This window comes from Ambystoma mexicanum, chromosome 3p, assembly GCF_040938575.1.
Source record: "Ambystoma mexicanum isolate Mex_15411 chromosome 3p, UKY_AmexF1_1, whole genome shotgun sequence".
NCBI classification, from domain to species: domain Eukaryota; kingdom Metazoa; phylum Chordata; class Amphibia; order Caudata; family Ambystomatidae; genus Ambystoma; species Ambystoma mexicanum.
In genome coordinates this window covers 671,814,795-671,841,307 of record NC_090925.1, presented here as the reverse complement: position 1 = coordinate 671,841,307, position 26,513 = coordinate 671,814,795, and positions in this window count along the sequence as shown.

Sequence of the window (26,513 nt, the reverse complement as noted above, 5' to 3'; positions counted from 1 at the left end):
ATTGGTGCATTGGACGTTGCGCTCCTAGAGTATGCACATTTTCTTTTAGATTTAATAAACTACTTTTCCACAAATGCCTTTTACCAATTCAGAGGGAGGTAATTTTGCTGTTTTTGGTTGAAGACGTATTATTGCTTGAAATGGGTGTACTGTTTGAATTATGATGCTCTCATATAAATTAAGTTGTTGTAGAGGTTTTGGTACTGGCTTTATTTCCAAATTATTTGTGATAGAACGTGAAGGAGTTTGGTTGTTGTCAAATTTTGTGGTGCAATAACTGCAAAGAATTAAGGGCTCAGTTATTTCATATTTGTTTTCTGCTAGAAGGTAGAGAGCTATTTCAAACCATTTAGAATCTTCAGTGTCTTCTATTTTGTATGATAGGTCCACAGTTTTTGTGTTACTTTTATAAAAAATTCTACGGCAACATACACATACATGGTTTGGTACTTCAGATGATGTACTTTTAAATTTTAGTATTTCTTTTTTGTATGTGTTTAGCAAAAGGTTTCCATGTGTAGAATTGTTGCTTAATTGGTTTAAAGCTATTTCATTCTGTAAATGGCTTTCACTTCCAAAATATTTGTTCTGGATATAGTGAATTTCTTCACGTAGGTCTTTTGCTGTACCATGTAGAAGGATGTTATTTAACTTTGCTAGTGCTAAAGCAGGACTTTTAGCATAGTACAGTTTATAGACTAGATTTCTTATGGTTGAATGATGTGTTGATATCCTTTTGATATCAAGGAAAGTGGTTTTACAAGTAGGTCCTGTAATGCAGGCCAATGAATGTCCTTGTAGTCCTGTGTACTTGCGCACTGGACAGGTATCTATATTTTGCAGTAATTTAATTTTGATTTTGTCTTTGCTTTTTACATATTTATTGAGGAATTGGTGTAAAGATTTGAAACATTGTTTGGGAATGTTACACATTGACGTGCATGGCCATTTGTACACTAGACGTTCTGATTCAGTTGAATGGAGGGGTAATTCTAAGTTTTCAGGGCATATTTTTGTAAGGAGTACTTCTTGTTCCATTATGGTATTATTCACTTTTTCATAACCTCGACCACTGCTATTTATGGCAATTGTATTTGTTTGCTTTTGTTTGTACGCTTCTTCATTAAATATGGTTCTGTGCTCGTAGTGTGATTCCATTCACCTCCGCAGATACTTAAGAAGTTCTTTCTGTTGACTTTTCGCTTATTGAGAAGTCTTTTTTGTAATTTAGTTATTAGTTTTGTTAGTGGTTTCATTTTGTTTAACAGTAAAATAAATACATTTCTTTTGAGAAGAATTGCACTGTCCATCAATGCTTCTAAGATTAATTTCCTACGATAGGTTTTAAGCTTTGAACCTGATTTCTCTCCTGTTTTTATAAGATTTTGAAGGACTTTGTGACGGTATATTTTGGCTAAAATACTTTTCTTGGTATGCTTACTTTGCACTATATTAAAATTTGAAGAAGTAGTTTTATCTGTACTGATAGGTGATTTTCTGTTAATTGTTTTTTGGTTTGTTTTACATTTTGATAGAGGAACCGAAGTTGTTGTACTTGAAACTTTTTGTGTTTCACTAAATGATTGTATTAGCTGTTTTGTTTCAACTTTTCTTTACAAATTCTGCTAGAGATGGATGCTTATGTTGGACACCTTTATTTTCATCTGCTCTAATTTTGTGTTGCTTTCTACGGAGTTGTCTTTTGGTAGGCATTCTTTAGGGTCTGTTGAAAAAAATAAAGAAGATATGGGTTGGGGTGTTCTGGAATGTATGTGTGCTGTGTGCATGAGTGTTTGAGTAAGATGATAAAGATGTATGTAATGGTGTGTGATTGTGCATTGGGAACTAAAACTAGTAGGGGTAGGTATTCTTGAATTTATGTGTCACTAAACTGGGGTTCAGATGACAAAAAAAAGTAAGCTAGTGGTGTGGAAACGTACAAATAGTAAATGTAATGTATACAATTAAAACAGTTGTTTGTTCTATAATATGAAAATTGTAGTGGTTCAGTTGGCTAATTTGTGTGTCCAAAAATAGAAATTTATGGGCCATTCTGGATGTAAATCACTGTTTACGAAATTGACATTTTTGGACAAAATGGTACAAAATCTCTATTTTAAGAAACCAAAATAGCTGGTATTAATGTTATAGTATATTTGATTAATAATATAAATAATATGGTGACATTTTACTTGCTTTTTTTTTAAAATTAACAGGTAACTTCTTAGTTTTCCTTTCTTCTTCGAATTCGGCTGCTTCTTTTCAGGAAACTGGTCTTCAATGCAACTGTGAAAGCTTCAAATTAGTAACTTTGTTTGTATATAGCACTGTTTTTAATTTAGATATTGATTTTTTTAATTGAAATCCTCAGTGCCTTCTGTAAAACTATTAAACTAATTTATTTACATAAGATACATTGCATCAGTTAAGTGTATATGATATGTTCTTAATGAACAAATTGTATTGAATGACTAACTGTAGCAAAAATAAAATATCTTTACTATGTCTTGTGAAATTTATAATATATTAGTGAATACCACTATTTCTGTAAGTAAACTGTTCTAGGTAATAGTTCCTCAATGTCATGTCTAATTTAAGGTAATTAAGTAAATAAATAAATAAAAACAAAAAATATGAAATTGTATAAGTATTTTTATAAAGGTTTAAACATAGATTGTGTTTGCATGCAATTTTGTTTGAATATATGTAGTCTATATATTTCATTTAAAAATTGTTAGTGTAACATGATTTGAGTGTGTGTGTTTAAAGAAAGTAAAAATTATAAAGGTGTATAAGTGGTAGTTGATTTTAGGAAATTGAAAAAAGTACAGTAAATTCATTTAACATATTTTACAAGGTAAAAGTCTGTTTGAAAATGTGTTCATCTACCATAGCTCTCAAGTCACACGCTTTTGGCGGGTGTCACACGCTTGTAAAGGGCAGACTCACCCGCCAAGCCTCCTGCATGCCCATTCATTCCAATGGGCGTCTCACCCGCTAAAAACAAAATCGGGTGATTTCACAAAAATGGTTGAGAGCTATGTCATGTACTATACAGAAAATATGCATACCTGAAGTTTGTGTTCATGCATATGGATATGCGTGGAGCTGCAAGTAGAAATCTTGAAGACTTGTACAGTATTTGTGGTAGATGCTGCTTGCCAATGATATGACACTTGTACTCAGAGAGATTCAGAGTACATTTGCAGTGCTGATCTATGATGATGCAGTTAGATGTAGAGGTCTTGAATGTGATTGGTGCATGGTCATGTGATTTTTGAGGTACATCCAATGAGGGAATGGCAGAGAGAGTGTAGTGGAAATGGTAGAAGGGCTGTTCATGTTACGATATGTCCGCGGACATGGCGGTAGTTCCAGGACATCGGGAGTTACATCCGGGGATTTTTGGGTTCAGAAGTCATGCAAATGAGAATAAGCACTGAAAGGGATTGGTCAGGAAAGTTTGGTGGGTGTGTTGTGCCAGGAGAGATTTATTGAGATACTCTTTTTGCTGAGAGAACAAAAGATAGCTATGGCTGTGTGTTTCAGAAAACAGATTGTTTGGATTTTAGGAGATTCATGGATACATTGGTTGAAGGTGCATGCAGAAAGCTGTGGAGTAGCTGTAGATCTTGGATTCCCACATGTGGAAGTACACTGGCATGGAGTACGTGGAATGAAGTGGTTGGATTTGCTACCTCTCTGTGCTACTTTGGAGACAGAGCAACATCCAGACATAATTGTAATTCATTGTGGAGGGAACAGTTTAGGGCATGTGACTGGAATTTTTTTGCAATTTGCTATCAAAGAAGGACTGAAGAAGGTTATGGACATGTTTCCTAATTCGCAAGTGATATTTTCACGGATTGCGCAGAGACAAATGTGGCTTCGTTCTTCTTCATTTGGTCCACAAATGGAAAAAGCAAGGCACAATGTTAATAAGGCTGTTTGTGGCTTTCTAAGAGATTTTGGCATGTCTTCTTTTCACAATGAAAATATTATGTTTTGTAGTACATACATTTTTCGCAGAGATGGAGTCCATCTTACTTATGCTGGCAATCAGATTTTTCTGAGAAATGTACAAAATGCATTGCAACCTTTTTTGGGATTACAACAACGATTTTGAAGTAGATGTTAAGCATTTACAATTTTTGACTTACAAACACCACCCAAAGGCTCTTTTCAGAGCCACCACTTCTTTCCAGAGAAAATTACAATGTTTGTGATGGAGTAGTAACCCAATTTTTTTAATGTTCGCGAACTGTTCGCGGACTTCTAAAAAATACAAAGAGCCCTGCTTCATTTATTTTCACTTCTATTTTTTAACTGGGAAAGGCGGCTCTGAAAAGAGCCTTATTTTTTTTGGATTATTGTAATTTTGTATTTTTTTTTGGTTTTTCAGACACGACACAGTAGGAGAGGAGGGTAAAGGAGGGTAAAGGGGGGACACCAAAAACAGGGATAAGAAAGGGCGAGCTGAGAGAGGAAGATGTAGAGTGGGTTTTATTTGGGTAGTGAGCATGTCTTCTCGTGCTCTGAGACAATAGTCTCAAAAGCACTCCGAAGTCGCTCCCCCCTGCAGAGTACTGTGTCACAGTACATACATACAACTGTGACCCTCGAAAGGTAAGGGTCATCAGCATTCTGTATGGCCTGTGAGGCAGCTTGAGAAATACGCTGTCCCACAGAGGTGGTCCTTGTGGTGACAGGATCAGAAACAGAGGATGAAGTAGAGGAAATCAACCTGCTATGTTCTTCGCAAGGTACAACCCTGCGAATAGCCCCAGAGTGAAATGACCTCAGGTGTCGCTTCATAGTAGTGGTCCCAAAGCTGTAGTTACCGTGCTTCCCACGACTGAGTATCATTTTGCACTCATTGCAGGTAACATGGCTCGCACGAGCCATAGGACCATTCCCATGAATGGTAAATAACCCCCACACCCAAGACCCACGCCTATTGTGGGTAGTAGGGATTTCCTCTACCTCATTCTCATCATCCTCTTCTTCCTCCTCCGCATCCTCAATCCTGTTCCCCTCTTCAGGCCCTTGGGGAGGTGGTGGTGGTGGAGGGGGTGGTGGTGGTGCTGAAGGAGGTGCAGCACCAAGTGGCAGTTCAGCAACCAAGGATGCCATGTCGATGATAGTGTAGTCTGCAGGTGGCAGCAAAAATCACTGTGTTCTGAAGAATAGCCAGAAACACAATGGGAATAAGCTCTTGGGTGTGGTCTTTTATAGGGGTGCTTGTGCGTGGTCCGCGGACATGTGCACTGTGCGCGGAGAGATCGAACACAAAAAAAGGATCGGAAAGTTTCAAAAGGTATATAGAAAGTCAAGATTGCTATGTGGGACTTGTGGCATGGTGAGATTTTATTGAAAAATATTATGGATTAACTGAAAATGTACTTTTAAATTGTTCGGGAACACAAACAGTGTCCGCCTTTCAGGACACACAATGAGCGTGGGCGCAGTCATATGATCTGTTTGCGAACTAGTCTGCGAAGGAAGCGCCTGTCTGCAGGACACCAAGTGCACGGAGATTGGTTAGCGCATGCGCATTGATGTCCTACGGACACTGTTCGGGTTCTGAAGTAATTAAAAGTGCGTCACCCGTGAAACGAATATTTCAGGACACCGCGTGTCTTCTTAGAACAGTTTAAACTTGGTAGCGAACAGTAAGGACAGATATAGTGTTCTTCAGGACACGTGTAATTTAGTTTATGTAGGAACATTTCAGGACACCAATTGTGTTCTTAGAACACTTTCAATTGGGTAGCGAACACTACGAACAGTTGTACTGTTGTTCAGGACACATCATTTTCGTGTATTTAGGAACATTTCAGGACAGCAATTGAGTTCTTAGGACAGTTTTAAGTTGATAGCGAACATTAAGGACAGATTTAGTGTTCTTTAGAACACTTTAATTTTTGTTTCTTTACGAACATTTCAGGACACCACGTGTGTTCTTAGAACAGTTTCAACTTGCTAGCGAACAGTACAAACAGGTGTGGTGTTCTTCAGGACACCTCCATTTTCGTTTATGTACGAACATTTCAGAACACTCGCACTGTCCGCGGACACTTTTATTGTTTTTTAAAAAAAAACGGAAACTGTACACAATACAATATAAAAATTAAACTTCATTTAACATATATTAATAATTTATGACAGAGAATGTGAGGCAGAAACAGAAACAAAAACAGGAGAATTTGGGGTTTCATCATGATTGGTATTAGGTGAGGAAGGGATGGAAATCTCATCAAAATGTTTTGGATTATGGAGAGGGTTTGGAGATAATTGACTGGGATATGGTGAGGAGGGACAAGTACATGTGGGGCAATGGGATGACGTTTTTGTTTTAAAATGATCTTCAAGAAAAGTTTTTAAATTATTAAAATTGGTCAACAGTAAATCAATTTTTTCTTTTATGTTGTCAAGCGTGTTTTTCATAACAGCTTCTTCAGAGGTAGTTTCTATTTTGTTATGCTCTGTATAAAAAATATATATATATGTTAAATGTATACAAAATAATAATATTTAAATGGTTTATATTATAAAGTGTTTACCATTAGTTTCACTATCTTGTGACATTTCTTCATGTGGGAAATTGTCCTGTAGCCATTCCAGAGTACTAGACATTTCTGTGAGAAAAAAAAAGAAAAGATAATATATTTTTGAATCTAATACAGAAAGTTTATAAATATATGAGTAACATGAAGTACACTTACTATTTCTGGTAAGATAAGTCCTATGTATTCAGTGGGTCTGGTCTTGTTCTCAGTTCTGTTGTGTCTGTGAGGTAATTATGTTGGAAGCCAATTTATGTTCTTGTGGTATATTCCATTTCAGAACATATTGTATTTAAATGTATGGTTAGTGTGTTACATATATGGGTTACATTTCTTATGTATTACTATATATAATGTGTTTGTGTGCTGCTTTTTGAATTTGTTAAATGTTCTTATATTATGATATAACAATCAAACATACCCCCCCCAAAGTTTTTAGGTAGTGGTACTGTTCTCCGAACATGTCCGCGAACATTAAATAATTTCGTGGACATCAAGTTCATAAGAAGAGATCTAGTCAGTTCCATAGGACATGTATATAACGTCAAAGTCATTATTGTTAAGTTTTGCTACTAAAAACCTATGAAATTCCGTGAAAAAACTTTGTTAAAGGGACGTTATGGTTAAGTTGCGCTACTAAAAACCTATGAAATTCAGTGAAAAAAACTTTGTTAAAGGGACGTTATGGTTAAGTTGCGCTACTAAAAACCTATGAAATTCAGTGAAAAAACTTTGTTAAAGGGACGTTATGGTTCCAAGTAAAACCGAAAAACCCTTGAAATTCGCCAGTTATTTTAAGCTAAGCAACCATAACTCGCACCACCACCGTGCTCTGCTAAGACTAACACCCAGGACATCAAAGATGACATCACAAATGTCATTGATGACATCACTGATGACATCACATGTGCATTTACCTTTCATGAAAAGTCTGTACAAGGGTTTCTTATTGTAATGTTAATTTTAAAAAAAGTGTCAATGATCATTGGAATAAATATCAAGGGCTATTTAGTCCATCCAGTATACTAAGGTGCTCATGTAGAAACATAGGCATTGTGTGCAGCATACATGATGGAGGTGCAATATTCATAAGCTTGCCATGTTGAATAGAGAAATGATAACTGTTTTCTTATTAGACTTTTGCATACTGTGAAACATGTGATAAGTAGATAATAAAACACAAACACCACATACAAATATGAGTATATACAAGGAAATTGAAGTAGTAGCAAAAAGTGTTCATAACCTAACTGATTACCTTTATGCAGAGAAATGATTGCTCTGTTTCAAAGCTGCTACTTACCCTATATATATATATCACATGATGTGCCTGGTCTCTAAGGAAAGTAGTGTGAATACAAGATATAAAAATATGAGCATATACAGGGAAAGTACAGTAATAAAAAACAACAGAACTATCAGAAAGTGCTGACAACTCTACTGATTATTTTAATGCACAGAAAGGATTGCTGTCTTTCCAGCTTGTGTCTTCCCCTATGTATATGTTTCATATGATATGACTGGATCCTAAGGGAATTATTGTAAGAACATACTTAAAGGATAAGTCTACAAATATACTAGCATTTCCACTTTTAATTCCTGACTGTTACTGAAGAAAACCATGTGGCCTAGATATGTCAGTAAAGGAAAAAAGGCGGAACCAGACATGTGATGTCATCAGTGATGTCATCAATGACATCTGTGATGTCATCTTTGATGTCCTGGGTGTTAGTCTTAGCAGAGCACGGTGGTGGCGCGAGTTATGGTTGCTTAGCTTACCATAACTGGCGAATTTCAAGGGTTTTTCGGTTTTACTTGGAACCATAACATCCCTTTAACAAAGTTTTTTCACTGAATTTCATAGGTTTTTAGTAGCGCAACTTAACCATAACGTCCCTTTAACAAAGTTTTTTTCACTGAATTTCATAGGTTTTAGTAGCGCAACTTAACCATAACGTCCCTTTAACAAAGTTTTTTCACAGAATATATATATATACATATATTACATGGCCACGGTAGTGGCCATGTAGTTATGGTTAAGTTGCTGTTTCCATAGGAAGAGCACTTTTTGGGTGGCTTATAACTTTGCTCTCCCTGGACAAAAAAAAGTATTTGGGTCACTCTGAATTTTTTTGCAAAGTTTGGTGAGGATTCGTCCAGGGGGGGCAAAGTTATAGGGGGGGTCCCAAAACTTTTTTTTTCCCATAGACTGAATGGGAAAAAAAATGTGCTCGCGCCTACAGCCCAAACCGCTGGACGGATTTCCACCAAATTTGGACCAGGAGCAGCGGCTTGGTCCCGAAAGCCTGCTTTTGCAAATTTGGTGAAAATCCGTCCAGTAGTTTTTTTTAAAATGACCAAAAAGTAGGTAAAAAAAAATTAGTGATATCTGTGTTCGGTTCGCGGACACACTTCCCTGTTCGCTCCGCGGACAGTGTCCTGATTGGCCAATCGTCTTGCGTGATGTTTGCGGACATGCAACGTGTTCGCTGATTGGACGACGTGTGAGCGTGAAGCGCGTCAGATTTTTCGGTAGCGCCTGCCATCTTGGACAGCGCGGTGAAACTTTATTCAAAATGTGTATTTTGTAGAGTGTGTTGGTGTGTAGGAGTGTTTGGGGAGGGTGGGAGTGTATGAGATAGGATGAAAGTTGTGTTTTTTATGTGTTAGACGTCCTTTTTGTGTTCGATTTGTTTGCGGACATCACAGGTGTTCTGAAATGTTCTAAATAAACTGACTGGGGGGTGTTCTAAGGACTCAATATGTGTCCGTTTTGTTCGCAAGCAAAATTGAAACTGTTCTAAGAACACTTGCAGTGTCCGGGGAGTGTTCGTAGGGGGTGTCCTGAGGACGCTGTCCGTATTGTTCTCTGTCAAGTTGAATGTGTTCTAAGAACACCCGTGGTGTCCTGAAATGTTCGCAAATAAACAAAATGGGGGTGTTCTGAAGACGTTTTTGAGAACACTCCCGGTGTCCTGGAATGTTCGTAGGGGGTGTCCTTAGGATGCTGTCCGTATTGTTCGTTGTTAAGTTGAAAGTGTTCTAAGAACTATCGCATTGTTCTGAAATGTTCGTAGGGGGTGTCCTGAAAAAGGTTTCCGTATTGTTCGCTGGCAAGTTCAAAGTGTTCTAAAAACACTCACATTGTTCGCGGACATTAAAAGTTTCCCATAGATCATAGTTGAAATGTTTGACTCTATGGATGTGATATGCTGCGGTGGTTGTTGCCAGGGCATAGAGTCTTGGGTGCATGGCCATTTGGCCATGCACCCAAGACTCTATGCCCTGGCAACAACCACCGCAGCATATCACATTCATAATTGCTTATAACTTTGGGTGAAAAACAAATGTATAAGGAACAAAGGTATTAGATACTATGGATGTGATATGCTGCTATGGTTGTCCTTATTATTGTATACTTACTGTTTGGTCTAGTAATGGGAGTCCATTTTTTTAGTAGAGTACAAATCAGAGTACTGTGCAATTTGCTCAGTTTCTGTATTTGTTGCTAAAATCATTGGGTCTGTGGGAGAAAAAAAAATCCATGTTGGATTAAAAAAAAACCCTTTTTCTGTTATGCTACAGTTTATTTGTTTGTTTGTTTTCAATGTTCACTTTTTGTTTCTGGCTAATGCTTTATACTTTGCTTTGTTGTATTTTTATTGGAGCAGTAACAAATTCGTCATTTGTTTTGATATTATACAATTTTGAAGCTGTTAGATACCAATTGGCGTATTCTAACTGTCTATTTTTTTAATATATTTTAGTGGTTTTGATTTATCTATTTGGATATTGTTAAATTTTGGGACAGTTAGATACCAATTGGCATATTCTAACTGTGTATTTTTTGGCCTAATTTAGTGGTATTCATTTATCTGATTAGTTGTTGTAGAATCTTTGAGCTGTTAGATAGCTTTTGGAGTATTCTAACAGTTTATATTATTTTAACACAAATTTATAATTTTGGGACAGTTAGATACCAATTGGCGTATTCTAACTGTGTATTTTTTGGTCTAATTTAGTGGTATTCATTTATCTGATTAGTTGTTGTAGAATCTTTGAGCAGTTAGATAGCTTTTGGAGTATTCTAACAGTTTATATTTTTTTAACACAAATTTACTTAAAGGTTTAAATACAGTTTATTTATCAAATTTTGGTTTTAAGAACATCAAATAAGCGTTTGTAAGATTTGCTGGTAATCTCTGCTTTAGAGTAATGGTACTATCATTACATTCAAACCATCCACATTTCTTTTTTATATATGCCATGTAGTGCCCTGAATTGGTTGTGGCTCCTGCGTGGTAGATTATACCTATTGTTGTGAAGGTTTTCTTACCAAGTGATATTTGACTATGTGTGAATCCAGTCAGCTTGCAGTTGTTTTGGTACCATCTGCATTGTAACGTAGAAGCATTAGTATTACGTATTTACTATGTGTTTGTATTACTAACGTGGAGCGATTATCTCAATTGCAGGTAGAGCATAATCTACCATGGTTTGCATTTTGTACAAGTTGCTGAAATGGAATGGATTCACAATTTGGTATTGATAATATATATGAAGCGTTCATTGGGAATTTCTTCTTGTGTCACATTGTTGAACAGAGTGCATGTATGTTCCCACATGTATGAAATCTGGAAGATTTCATTTATAGGTATGTTTTTGTTTTCCAGTACTAATACTAAGTACATTAGAAATTCTTGTGGATCTTCCTGTGAGTTTATAGTGAATTTCACCATTCCAGCACAGTAGTCCAATTGTCGTCTTATTCCAAAAACACTATATGTGTTGTCAGGATTGTTTGCTGCATTTCTGTGAAGTACTAACATTTGCGAACACAAACGGTCTGTACTGTGTAAGTAAATGTTGTCAACAATTGGTCGTAATTGAAATAGAATATTCATTGGTACATTTGCATAGCAACTTACACCAACTATATTTGAGAATTTAAATGGTCCAGGTAGTTCTGTATCTAACTGCTTTTTTTGGAGTTTGTCTTCCTTCTTTAAAGAAGTACCTGGTTTACTTTCTCTAATTGATTCTTTTTTGTTTGTGGTACTTGATGAAGTATTAGTTTCTTTTACTCTCTTTGGAGGATTTGCAGTGACGTCCTGTTGAATTTCTGTTTGATTTAGTTTTCTTTTACAACGTTTTAGTTTTTGTGGAATAGAATATGTGTTTAGATGGGGAGTGAATAGTGAGCGAAGTCTATTATGTTCTAAAATGCAAGGAATATCAGCGTTTACTTTACTTGCATCAAAGTTGATTAGAAATAGACCGTCAAGTGTACGTAAGGGTGATAGTGCTACATAGCTCATGCCTTCTTTAAAGACTGTGTTACCAATATCTATCATTGCTTTGTCTAGGGTAAGACCTTGTGATATATGAATCGTGACTGCGTATGCAAGAGTTAGAGAAAATTGTTCTCTGCGTACATACATATCTTTGAAGAGAAGGAATCTAGCTGTTGAGCGTCCTATCCGTTTTACTTCGGAAAGTTTGTCAAAGAGTATATTGACAAACTGAATTTTGTTGTCACGTGGGTATGTTTGAAAGCCAACAACTGTACCCAGTGCTCCATTAACTAGTCCTTGGTCCACGTCAAGGTTACGTTTAAGCATTACTCTGCAATTTAAGGATAATTTTAACATCTTTTCTAAGCCTGCTGTGTTTGAGATTGATTTTTCTAAATTATTTAGTCTTGTTGTGGCTTGGTCACACATGGGTAGTGTCATACCATGTACATCTAGTTTGTCTGTGGCGCTAATTTCCATTATTGGTTGCATTTCTTTACTTAACATTATTTCATTGAATTTGAGTCAGCTTGCAAGAGTTGGCATTAAGGCCATACAATTGACATTTTTGTGGGCTAATTGTTCCATAACATCTGTAGCACATGCATTATCGCCATAAAGTGCACTAATGTGCCGGGTTTTCAATGTTGCTTCTGCTTCTTTAGAAAGAATACCAACTCTCAAACTTTTTAAAATGTTGGCATAAGTTAAATCTGCAGATTGGCACATGTTTTCTGTTAATTCTCTGTATTGGAAATGTTGCCAAAGGTTGACATTTCCAATGCTGCCAACAGTTTTACGGCAGAGTTTGTGCCCTAATGTTTTAAAAATAGGTTCACCTTTTACTGGTGTTAATTGAAGCAGATCTCCAAAAACAATAATGTGTTTTCCTGCAGTAGCATTTTCATTTGTTTCAATATTCTGCATAATTCCATTGCAGCTTCTGCAGAAAGTTTGTAATAGTCTAATTTGTTCTGGTGTTCTACTGGTAATACTAGTAATCGGTGTAATGTAACACCACCTATGTTGTAGGCAGATAAACCTGTGGGGGCAGTGGCAACAGCTGACAGTTTGCTGTTTGTCAATTGTTGAAGGAACTTACTAATGATTTTGATTAGGAATGTTTTGCCAGAACCAGCTTCACCACTGACGTACAGTAGTATAGGTTTATAATTATGGCAGGAACATACTTTATTTTCATGTTTTACACCATGTGCAATTTGTTTTGTACTTCTTGAAAAATGCTACTTTGCTCATTGTTTAGTTTTGATTGTAGTATAGTTAAGTCTTCCTTATCTTCATACTGACACATGGTGTTTTCTACTTCTATCATAGCTAATTCTGCCTCATTTGTTATTAGTGGTTCTCCCAGTGGTTCTTGGCTTCCTGTTACAGAAGGTTGACTATTGTCAGGAGTATCCTTATCTAGTTGGGCTTGGAGTTCTTCTTCATGTTGCTGTTCATTGTGCAACATTGTTTTGTACTGTGTAAAGTTTACATCAGTTATAGTGCTTTCATTTGCTATGAAAGCATCCTCATATGAGTCATAGTTATCTAGTAATTGTTCTTCTTTTCTCCATGGTTTGAAAAGTTGTAGCAGGGACATGTAATATATTTCTTTATGTTGAGGAGTCTTCAATGACAATTTCATATGATTAATTAAATTTGGTTTAGTGAGTTCAACTAAGCTGCCTTCACAGTCTGTCACTCTATATTTACCTTTTTTTTCATCGGGTTTCATATTATTTTTGTATGTGTAGTTTTGGGCTATTTGGTATAGACACATGTTTTCCAAAGTATTACTTCTGTTTGGGTAGTATGTGTCCAATAAATTGTTTTTTAAAATGGCTTGGCTGTTGGGATCATGTTTGGCTATTGTTTCTATATCTTCATATGATTTTAGAACTCTTTTTCTAAATTTAGCTGGACCAAGACTTAGCCATACTATATTTTCAGATTTACCATACAATGAAGTACCAGTTAAACGATCAGCTGCTTCATAAGATCCACATTCTCTATGGGTGAGCATTTTTATGCCCAAGCTGTATAATTTCTGAGATACTCTTTTATCTGATGACAGGTCATTCTAGAGGCCTTGGAGCTCTGTCTTTTCTGCTTTATTTAAGTATGCTGTGACATATTGTGCAACTGCAGTAGAATTGTCTGCAATGTACTGCACATCTATGTTTGCATTCCATAAGTGGGCAATGATTGCATTATAATCATTGATATATTTTTCTTCTTCTTTTCTTTTTATGTAATATGTATTTTTAGGTGACTTTCCTTTAACAGTATGTCTAACTGAAGACATGAGGTTGTTTACTTGACCTGTATTTGTAACTGGTCTAGGGAAACCAAATCGGCATTTGGTGTAGTATTTGCCTTTGTTTTTGTATTTGCGACGACAATATTTTCCACATTTGTGTCTTTGAAATTGTAAAATTTGTGCACAAAGATCACTATTTGTGGCTTCTGATGGAATTTGACAAGTGACATATTTTTCAATAAACTGTAAAACAGTGGCATCACTGTCTTGACCAAATTTAGGAGCATCTTTAATCCATAAAAGCTTGTGGATATGTGGTGCTCCTCTGGCTTGGTATTCTTTTCTCCAAAAGAAGTGTTGCACTTCTCCAAGGGGAGGAACAGTTTTATTACAAATAAAATGTAGCATAGCAATGAAGCGATGGTGAAAATATCTTGAAACATTAACAGGATCCAAAGAACAAAGTTCTCCAGGTGTTAGAATATCTATGTTTGTTTTGTTTTTATTTGATATGCGTAGGAAATCATGTAAATCTTCCCATGCATATTCTGCACAACTTAATGTAACAAACCAAGTGGGTGGGCCAAGGTTTCTGATCATACAACGTACATCTCCATGACGTCGAAACCAGTACTCTTTAGTACCACGCATATTTGCTAATAGATTTGTAATATTTGATTGTAAAATCTCATCCTTTTGTTGCACTTTCTCTAATAATTGTGTAGCTGTCATATTTTGAAAGTGTGATCCTGATTTTAATATGTGTGCAACTCCGTAACATAAAGTTGCTAGTTCACTTTCAAAGAGTAGGTGGAATATGTATTCCACATTTTGTCTAAATCTGGGATCTTCAGAATACATCCGTAATGAGCGGTATACTGCAGCTGATATTTGAATAGGTCTATCATCATATCTTCCTCCTTGCCAGTTGGAAAGAGTAGAGGAAAAGCACGTGCTTCTATACTTTTTTCCCATATACTGATTGGCGATCCTTTTGTTTGATGCATTTGGTAAGTTTCCAGTACATCTTGTACGGTGTCATTACAGTGCAAAGGATGAATTGTATACTGGTCTAAAGTATTTGATATTGTAGCAGGATCTAGTAGCTCAAATTGACCAGCTTCTTCTGTTTCTTGAATTATTTCAGTTGTATCTTTCAAGTTTTCTTCAATATTAATTTATTTGTAATATTCATTATTCTCTTTAAGATATTGGAAGGCTTGTCTAACTTTATATAAATCTACCAGCTGTTGCCATTTTTTTTGTCTTTTGTAGGTACTCCATTTACTAATATAATTAAATATTGGTGCATTGGACGTTGTACTCCTAGAGTATGCACATTTTCTTTTAGATTTAATGGTAAATAAACTACTTTTCCACGAATGCCTTTTACCAATTCAGAGGGAAAGTAATTTTGCTGTTTTTGGTTGGATGCGTATTATTGGTTGAAATGGGTGTACTGTTTGAATTATGATGCTCTGATATAAATTAAGTTGTTGTAGAGGTTTTGGTACTGGATTTATTTCCAAATTATTTGTGAAAGAACGTGAAGGAGTTTGGTTGTTGTCAGGTTTTGTGGTGCAATAACTGCAAAGTATTAAGGGCTCAGTTATTTCATATTTGTTTTCTGCTAGAAGGTAGAGAGCTATTTCAAACCATTTAGAATCTTCATTGTCTTCTATTTTATATGATAGGTCCACAGTTTTTGTGTTACTTTTATAAAAAATTCTACGGCAACATACACATACATGGTTTGGTACTTCAGCTGATGTACTTTTAAATTTTAGTATTTCTTTTTTGTATGTGTTTAGCAAAAGGTTGCCATGTGTAGAATTGTTGCTTAATTGGTTTAAAGCTATTTCATTCTGCAAATGGCTTTCACTTCCAAAATATTTTTTCTGGATATAGTGAATTTCTTCAAGTAGGTCTTTTGCTGTACCATGTAGAAGGTTGTTATTTAACGTTGCTAGTGCTAAAGCAGGACTTTTAGCATAGTACAGTTTATAGACTAGATTTCTTATAGTAGAATGATGTGTTCATATCCTTTTGATATCATAGAAAGTGGTTTTACAAGTAGGTCCTGTAATGCAGGCTAATGAATGTCCTTGTAGTCCTGTGTACTTGCGCACTGGACAGGTATCTATATTTTGCAGTAATTTAATTTTGATTTTGTCTTTGCTTTTTACATATTTATTGAGGAATTGGTGTAAAGATTTGAAACATTGTTTGGGAATGTTAGACATTGACGTGCATGGCCATTTGTACACTAGACGTTCTGATTCAGTTGAATGGAGGGTAATTCTAAGTTTTCAGGGCATATTTTTGTAAGGAGTACTTCTTGTTCCATTATGGTATTATTCACTTTTTCATAACCTCGATCACTGCTATTTATGGCAATTGTATTCGTTTGCTTTTGTTTGTACGCTTCTTCATTAAAATATGGTTCTGTGCTCGTAGTGCGATTCCATTCACCTCCGCAGATACTTAAGAAGTTCTTTCTGTTGACTTTTCGCTTATTGAGAAGTCTTTTTTGTAATTTAGTTATTAGTTTTGTTAGTGGTTTCATTTTGTTTAACAGTAAAATAAATAAATTTCATTTGAGAAGAATTTTACTGTCCATCAATGCTTCTAAGATTAATTTCCTACGATAGGTTTTAAGCTTTGAATCTGATTTCTCTCCTGTTTTTATAAGATTTTGAAGGACTTTGTGACGGTATATTTTGCTAAAATACTTTTCTTTGTATGCTTACTTTGCACTGTATTAAAATTTGAAAAAGTAGTTTTATCTGTACTGATAGGTGATTTTCTGTTAATTGTTTTTTGGTTTGTTTTACATTTTGATAGAGGAACCGAAGTTGTTGTACTTGAAACTTTTTGTGTTTCACTAAATGATTGTATTAGCTGTTTTGTTTCAACTTTTTTTACAAATTCTGCTAGAGATGGATGCTTATGTTGGACACCTTCATTTTCATTTGCTCTAATTTTGTGTTGCTTTCTACGGAGTTGTCTTTTGGTAGGCATTCTTTAGGGTCTGTTGAAAAAAATAAAGAAGATATGGGTTGGGGTGTTCTGGAATGTATGTGTGCTGTGTGCATGAGTGTTTGAGTAAGATGATAAAAATGTATGTAATGGTGTGTGATTGTACATTGGGAACTAAAACTAGTAGGGGTAGGTATTCTTGAATTTATGAGTCACTAAACTGGGGTTCAGATGACAAAAAAAAAGTAAGCTAGTGGTGTAGAAAAGTACAAATAGTAAATGTAATGTATACAATTAAAACAGTTGTTTGTTCTATAATATGAAAATTGTAGTGGTTCAGTTGGCTAATTTGTGTGTCCAAAAATAGAAATTTGTGGGCCATTCTGGTTGTAAATCGCTGTTTACGACATGGACATTTTTGGACAAAATGGTACAAAATCTCTATTTTAAGAAACCAAAATAGCTGGTATTAATGTTATAGTATATTTGATTAATAATATAAATAATATGGTGATATTTTACTTACTTTTTTTTTTAAATTAACAGGTAACTTCTTAGTTTTTCTTTCTTCTTCGAATTCGGCTGCTTCTTTTCAGGAAACTGGTCTTCAATGCAACTGTGAAAGCTTCAAATTAGTAACTTTGTTTGTATATAGCACTGTTTTTAATTTAGATATTGATTTTTTTAATTGAAATCCTCAGTGCCTTCTGTAAAACTATTAAACTAATTTATTTACATAAGATACATTGCATCAGTTCAGTGTATGTGATATGTTCTTAATGAACAAATTGTATTGAATGACTAACTGTAGCAAAAATAAAATATCTTTACTATGTCTTGCGAAATTTATAATATACTAGTGAATACCACTATTTCTGTAAGTAAATTGTTCTAGGTAATAGCGCCTCAATGTCATGTCTAATTTAAAGTAATTAAGTAAATAAATAAATAAAAACAAAAAATATGAAATTGTATAAGTGTTTTTATAAAGGTTTAAACATAGATTGTGTTTGCATGCAATTTTGTTTGAATATATGTAGTCTATATATTTCATTTAAAAAATGTTAGTTTAACATGATTTGAGTGTGTGTGTTTAAAGAAAGTAAACATTATAAAGGTGTATAAGTGGTAGTTGATTTTAGGAAATTGAAAAAAGAACAGTAAATTCATTTAACAGATTTTACAAGGTAAAAGTCTGTTTGAAAATGTGTTCATCTACCATAGCTCTCAAATCACACGCTTTTGGCGGGTGTCACACGCCTTGTAAAGGGCAGAATCACCCGCCAAGCCTCCAGCACGCCCATTCATTCCAATGGGCGTCTCACCCGCTAAAAACAAAATCGGGTGATTTCACACGCCTGTAAAATAAAAATGGTTGAGAGCTATGTCATGTACTATACAGAAAATATGCATACCTGAAGTTTGTGTTCATGCATATAGATATGCGTGGAGCTGTAAGTAGAAATCTTGAAGACTTGTACAGTATTTGTGGTAGATGCTGCTTGCCAATGATATGACACTTGTACTCAGAGAGATTCAGAGTACATTTGCAGTGCTGATCTATGATGATGCAGTTAGATGTAGAGGTCTTGAATGTGATTGGTGCATGGTCATGTGATTTTTGAGGTACATCCAATGAGGGAATGGTAGAGAGAGTGTAGTGGAAATGGTAGAAGGGCTGTTCATGTTACGATATGTCCGCGGACATGGTGGTAGTTCCAGGACATCGGGAGTTACATCCGGGGATTTTTGGGTTCAGAAGTCATGCAAATGAGAATAAGCACTGAAAGGGATTGGTCAGGAAAGTTTGGTGGGTGTGTTGTGCCAGGAGAGATTTTTTGAGATACTCTTTTTGCTGGGAGAACAAAAGATAGCTATGGCTGTGTGTTTCGGAAAACAGATTGGATTTTAGGAGATTCGTGGATACATTGGTTGAAGGTGCATGCAGAAAGCTGTGGAGTAGCTGTAGATCTTGGATTCCCACATGTGGAAGTACACTGGCATGGAGTACGTGGAATGAAGTGGTTGGATTTGCTACCTCTCTGTGCTACTTTGGAGACAGAGCAATATCCAGACATAATTGTAATTCATTGTGGAGTGAACAGTTTAGGACATGTGACTGGAATTTTTTTTGCAATTTGCTATGAAAGAAGGACTGAGGAAGGTTATGGACATGTTTCCTAATTCGCAAGTGATATTTTCACGGATTGCGCAGAGACAAATGTGGCTTTGTTCTTCTTCATTTGGTCCACAAATGGAAAAAGCAAGGCACAATGTTAATAAGGCTGTTTGTGGCTTTCTAAGAGATTTTGGCATGTCTTCTTTTCACAATGAAAATATTATGTTTTATAGTTTTCGCAGAGATGGAGTCCATTTTACTTATGCTGGCAAACAGATTGTTCAGAGAAATGTACAAAATGCATTGCGACCTTTTTTGGAATTACAACAACGATTTTGAAGTAGATGTTAAGCATTTACAATTTTTGACTTACAAACACCACCCAAAGGCTCTTTTCAGAGCCACCACTTCTTTCCAGAGAAAATTACAATGTTTGTGATGGAGTAGTAACCCAATTTTTTTAATGTTTGCGAACTGTTCGCGGACTTCTAAAAAATACAAAGATCCCTGTTTCATTTATTTTCACTTCTATTTTTTAACTGGGAAAGGCGGCTCTGAAAAGAGCCTTATTTTTTTTGGATTTTTGTAATTTTGTATTTTTTTTGGTTTTTCAGACACGACACAGTAGGAGAGGAGGGTAAAGGAGGGTAAAGGGGGGACACCAAAAACAGGGATAAGAAAGGGCGAGCTGAGAGAGGAAGATGTAGAGTGGGTTTTATTTGGGTAGTGAGCAGGTCTTCTCGTGCTCTGAGACGATAGTCTCAACAGCACTCTGAAGTCGCTCCCCCCTGCAGAGTACTGTGTCACAGTACATACATACAACTGTGACCCTCGAAAGGTAAGGGTCATCAGCATTCTGTATGGCCTGTGAGGCAGCTTGAGGAAGACGCTGTCCCACAGAGGTGGTCCTTGTGGTGACAGGATCAGAAACAGAGGATGAAGTAGAGGAAATCAACCTGCTACGTTCTTCGCAAGGTACAACCCTGCGAATAGCCCCAGAGTGAAATGACCTCAGGTGTCGCTTCATAGTAGTGGTCCCAAAGCTGTAGTTACCATGCTTCCCGTGACTCAGTATCATTTTGCACTCATTGCAGGTAACATGGTTCGCACAAGCCTTAGGAACATTACCATGAATGGTAAATAACCGCCACACCCAAGACTCACGCCTAGTGCGGGTAGTAGGGTTTTCCTCTACCTCATTCTCATCATCCTCTTCTTCCTCCTCCGCATCCTCACTCCTGTTCCCCTCTTCAGGCCCTTGGGGAGGTGGTGGTGGTGAAGGGGGTGGTGGAGGTGGTGCTGAAGGAGGTGCAGCGCCAAAATCAGTGATGTCATCAATGACATCTGTGATGTCATCTTTGATGTCCTGGGTGTTAGTCTTAGCAGAGCACGGTGGTGGCGCGAATTATGGTTGCTTAGCTTACCATAACTGGCGAATTTCAAGGGTTTTTCAGGTTTTACTTGGAACCATAACGTCCCTTTAACAAAGTTTTTTCACGGAATATATATATATATATATTACATGGCCACGGTAGTGGCCATGTAGTTATGGTTAAGTTGCTGTTTCCATAGGAAGAGCACTTTTTGGGTGGCTTATAACTTCGCTCTCCCTGGACAAAAAAAGTATTTGGGTCACTCTGAATTTTTTTGCAAAGTTTGGTGAGGATTCGTCCAGGGGGGGCAAAGTTATAGGGGGGGTCCCAAAACTTTTTTTTTCCCATAGACTGAATGGGAAAAAAAATGTGCTCGCGCCTACAGCCCAAACCGCTGGACGGATTTCCACCAAATTAGGACCAGGAGCAGCGGCTTGGTCCCGAAAGCGTGCTTTTGCAAATTTGGTGAAAATCCGTCCAGTAGTTTTTTTTAAAATGGACCAAAAAGTAGGTAAAAAAAAATTTGTGATATCTGTGTTCGGTTCGCGGACACACTTCCCTGTTCGCTCCGCGGATAGTGCCCTGATTGGCCAATCGTCTTGCGTGATGTTTGCGGACATGCAACGTGTTCGCTGATTGGACGACGTGTGAGCCTGAAGCGCGTCAGATTTTACGGTAGCGCCCGTCATCTTGGATTCACGGACGTCCGCGGACAGCGCGGTGAAACTTTGTTCAAAATGTGTATTTTGTAGAGTGTGTTGGTGTGTAGGAGTGTTTGGGGAGGGTGGGAGTGTATGAGATAGGATGAAAGTTGTGTTTTTTATGTGTTAGACGTCCTTTTTGTGTTCGATTTGTTTGCGGACATCACAGGTGTTCTGAAATGTTCTAAATAAACTGACTGGGGGTGTTCTAAGGACTCAATATGTGTCCGTTTTGTTCGCAAGCAAAGTGAAACTGTTCTAAGAACACTCGCAGTGTCCGGGGAGTGTTCGTAGGGGGTGTCCTGAGGACGCTGTCCGTATTGTTCTCTGTCAAGTTGAATGTGTTCTAAGAACACCCGCGGTGTCCTGAAATGTTCGCAAATAAACGAAATGGGGGTGTTCTGAAATCGTTTTTGAGAACACTCCGGTGTCCTGAAATGTTCGTAGGGGGTGTCCTGAGGACACTGTCCGTATTGTTCTCTGTCAAGTTGAATGTGTTCTAAGAACACCCGCGGTGTCCTGAAATGTTCGCAACTAAACAAAATGGGGGTGTTCTGAAGACGCTTCTAAGAACACTCGCGGTGTCCGGGGAGTGTCCGTAGGGGGTGTCCTGAGGACGCTGTCCGTATTGTTCTCTGTCAAGTTGAATGTGTCCTAAGAACACTCGGGTTGTCCTGAAATGTTTGCAAATAAACAAAAATGGGGGTGTTCTGAAGACGCTTCTAAGAACACTCGGGGTGTCTGGGGAGTGTTCGTAGGGGGTGTCCAGAGGACGCTGTCCGTATTGTTCTCTGTCAAGTTGAATGTGTCCTAAGAACACTCGGGTTGTCCTGAAATGTTCGCAAATAAACAAGATGGTGGTGTTCTGAAGACGCTTCTAAGAACACTCCCGGTGTCCTGGAATGTTCGTAGGGGGTATCCTGAGGACGCTCTCCGTATTGTTCTCTGTCAAGTTGAATGTGTTCTAAGAAAACCTGCGGTGTCCTGAAATGTTCGCAAATATACAAAATGGGGGTGTTCTGAAGACGCTTCTAAGAACACTCGCGTTGTCCGGGGAGTGTTCGTAGGGGGTGTCCTGAGGACGCTGTCCGTATTGTTCTCTGTCAAGTTGAATGTGTCCTAAGAACACTTGCGGTGTCCTGAAATGTTCGCAAATAAACAAAATGGGGGTGTTCTGAAGACGCTTCTAAGAACACTCGCGGTGTCCGGGGAGTGTTCGTAGGGGGTGTCCTGAGGACGCTGTCCGTATTGATCTCTGTCAAGTTGAATGTGTCCTAAGAACACTCGCGGTGTCCTGAAATGTTCGCAAATAAACAAGATGGTGGTGTTCTGAAGATGCTTCTAAGAACACTCGCAGTGTCCGGGGAGTGTTCGTAGGGGGTGTCCTGAGGACGCTGTCCGTATTGTTCTCTGTCAAGTTGAATGTGTCCTAAGAACACTCGCGGTGTCCTGAAATGTTCGCAAATAAACAAGATGGTGGTGTTCTGAAGAAGCTTCTAAGAACAGTCCCGGTGTCCTTGAATGTTCAAAGGGGGTGTCCTGAGGACGCTGTCCGTATTGTTCTCTGTCAAGTTGAATGTGTCCTAAGAACACTCGGGTTGTCCTGAAATGTTCGCAAATAAACAAGATGGTGGTGTTCTGAAGACGCTTCTAAGAACACTCCCGGTGTCCTGGAATGTTCGTAGGGGGTATCCTGAGGACGCTCTCCGTATTGTTCTCTGTCAAGTTGAATGTGTTCTAAGAAAACCTGCGGTGTCCTGAAATGTTCGCAAATATACAAAATGGGGGTGTTCTGAAGACGCTTCTAAGAACACTCGCGTTGTCCGGGGAGTGTTCGTAGGGGGTGTCCTGAGGACGCTGTCCGTATTGTTCTCTATCAAGTTGAATGTGTCCTAAGAACACTTGCGATGTCCTGAAATGTTCGCAAATAAACAAAATGGGGGTGTTCTGAAGACGCTTCTAAGAACACTCGCGGTGTCCGGGGAGTGTTCGTAGGGGTTGTCCTGAGGACGCTGTCGGTATTGATCTCTGTCAAGTTGAATGTGTCCTAAGAACACCCGCGGTGTCCTGAAATGTTCGCAAATAAACGAAATGGGGGTGTTCTGAAATCGTTTTTGAGAACACTCCGGTGTCCTGAAATGTTCGTAGGGGGTGTCCTGAGGACACTGTCCGTATTGTTCTCTGTCAAGTTGAATGTGTTCTAAGAACACCCGCGGTGTCCTGAAATGTTCGCAACTAAACAAAATGGGGGTGTTCTGAAGACGCTTCTAAGAACACTCGCGGTGTCCGGGGAGTGTCCGTAGGGGGTGTCCTGAGGACGCTGTCCGTATTGTTCTCTGTCAAGTTGAATGTGTCCTAAGAACACTCGGGTTGTCCTGAAATGTTTGCAAATAAACAAAAATGGGGGTGTTCTGAAGACGCTTCTAAGAACACTCGGGGTGTCTGGGGAGTGTTCGTAGGGGGTGTCCAGAGGACGCTGTCCGTATTGTTCTCTGTCAAGTTGAATGTGTCCTAAGAACACTCGGGTTGTCCTGAAATGTTCGCAAATAAACAAGATGGTGGTGTTCTGAAGACGCTTCTAAGAACACTCCCGGTGTCCTGGAATGTTCGTAGGGGGTATCCTGAGGACGCTCTCCGTATTGTTCTCTGTCAAGTTGAATGTGTTCTAAGAAAACCTGCGGTGTCCTGAAATGTTCGCAAATATACAAAATGGGGGTGTTCTGAAGACGCTTCTAAGAACACTCGCGTTGTCCGGGGAGTGTTCGTAGGGGGTGTCCTGAGGACGCTGTCCGTATTGTTCTCTGTCAAGTTGAATGTGTCCTAAGAACACTTGCGGTGTCCTGAAATGTTCGCAAATAAACAAAATGGGGGTGTTCTGAAGACGCTTCTAAGAACACTCGCGGTGTCCGGGGAGTGTTCGTAGGGGGTGTCCTGAGGACGCTGTCCGTATTGATCTCTGTCAAGTTGAATGTGTCCTAAGAACACTCGCGGTGTCCTGAAATGTTCGCAAATAAACAAGATGGTGGTGTTCTGAAGATGCTTCTAAGAACACTCGCAGTGTCCGGGGAGTGTTCGTAGGGGGTGTCCTGAGGACGCTGTCCGTATTGTTCTCTGTCAAGTTGAATGTGTCCTAAGAACACTCGCGGTGTCCTGAAATGTTCGCAAATAAACAAGATGGTGGTGTTCTGAAGAAGCTTCTAAGAACAGTCCCGGTGTCCTTGAATGTTCAAAGGGGGTGTCCTGAGGACGCTGTCCGTATTGTTCTCTGTCAAGTTGAATGTGTCCTAAGAACACTCGGGTTGTCCTGAAATGTTCGCAAATAAACAAGATGGTGGTGTTCTGAAGACGCTTCTAAGAACACTCCCGGTGTCCTGGAATGTTCGTAGGGGGTATCCTGAGGACGCTCTCCGTATTGTTCTCTGTCAAGTTGAATGTGTTCTAAGAAAACCTGCGGTGTCCTGAAATGTTCGCAAATATACAAAATGGGGGTGTTCTGAAGACGCTTCTAAGAACACTCGCGTTGTCCGGGGAGTGTTCGTAGGGGGTGTCCTGAGGACGCTGTCCGTATTGTTCTCTATCAAGTTGAATGTGTCCTAAGAACACTTGCGATGTCCTGAAATGTTCGCAAATAAACAAAATGGGGGTGTTCTGAAGACGCTTCTAAGAACACTCGCGGTGTCCGGGGAGTGTTCGTAGGGGTTGTCCTGAGGACGCTGTCGGTATTGATCTCTGTCAAGTTGAATGTGTCCTAAGAACACTCGCGGTGTCCTGAAATGTTCGCAAATAAACAAGATGGTGGTGTTCTGAAGATGCTTCTAAGAACACTCGCGGTGTCCGGGGAGTGTTCGTAGGGGGTGTCCTGAGGACGCTGTCCGTATTGTTCTCTGTCAAGTTGAATGTGTCCTAAGAACACTCGCGGTGTCCTGAAATGTTCGCAAATAAACAAGATGGTGGTGTTCTGAAGAAGCTTCTAAGAACAGTTCCGGTGTCCTTGAATGTTCAAAGGGGTGTCCTGAGGACGCTGTCCGTATTGTTCTCTGTCAAGTTGAATGTGTCCTAAGAACACTCGCGGTGTCCTGAAATGTTCGCAAATAAACAAAATGGGGGTGTTCTGAAGACATTTTTGAGAACACTCCCGGTGTCCTGGAATGTTCGTAGGGGGTGTCCTGAAAACGGTGTCCATATTGTTCGTTGTTAAGTTGAAAGTGTTCTAAGAACACTCACATTGTTCGCGGACATTAAAAGTTTCCCATAGATCATAGTTGAAATGTTTGACTCTATGGATGTGATATGCTGCGGTGGTTGTTGCCAGGGCATAGAGTCTTGGGTGCATGGCCATTTGGCCATGCACCCAAGACTCTATGCCCTGGCAATAACCACCGCAGCATATCACATTCATATTTGCTTATAACTTTGGGTGAAAAACAAATGTATAAGGAACAAAGGTATTAGGTACTATGGATGTGATATGCTGCTATGGTTGTCCTTATTATTGTATACTTACTGTTTGGTCTAGTAATCGGAGTCCATTTTTTTCTTCTTCATTTCTGTGATAAAAGAAAATAGCATGTTAGCATTAGTATTTTGTAATGACTTATTACATTGTATAAGCAATATACTTTTATTTTTTTTCGACCCTCATATTTAGTAGAGTACAAATCAGAGTACTGTGCAATTTGCTCAGTTTCTGTATTTGTTGCTAAAATCATTGGGTCTGTGGAAGAAAAAAAATCCATGTTGGATTAAAAAAAAAACCTTTTTCTGTTATGCTACAGTTTATTTGTTTGTTTGTTTTCAATGTTCACTTTTTGTTTCTGGCTAATGCTTTATACTTTGCTTTGTTGTATTTTTTTTGGAGCAGTAACAGATTCTTCATTTGTTTTGATATTATAAAATTTTGAAGCTGTTAGATACCAATTGGCGTATTCTAACTTTCTATTTTCTTAATATATTTTAGTGGTTTTGATTTATCTATTTGGATATTGTTAAATTTTGGGACAGTTAGATACCAATTGGCGTATTCTAACTGTGTATTTTTTGGTCTAATTTAGTGGTATTCATTTATCTGATTAGTTGTTGTAGAATCTTCTGAGCAGTTAGATAGCTTTTGGAGTATTCTAACAGTTTATATTTTTGTAACACAAATTTACTTAAAGGTTTAAATACAGTTTATTTATCAAATTTTGGTTTTAAGAACATCAAATAAGCGTTTGTA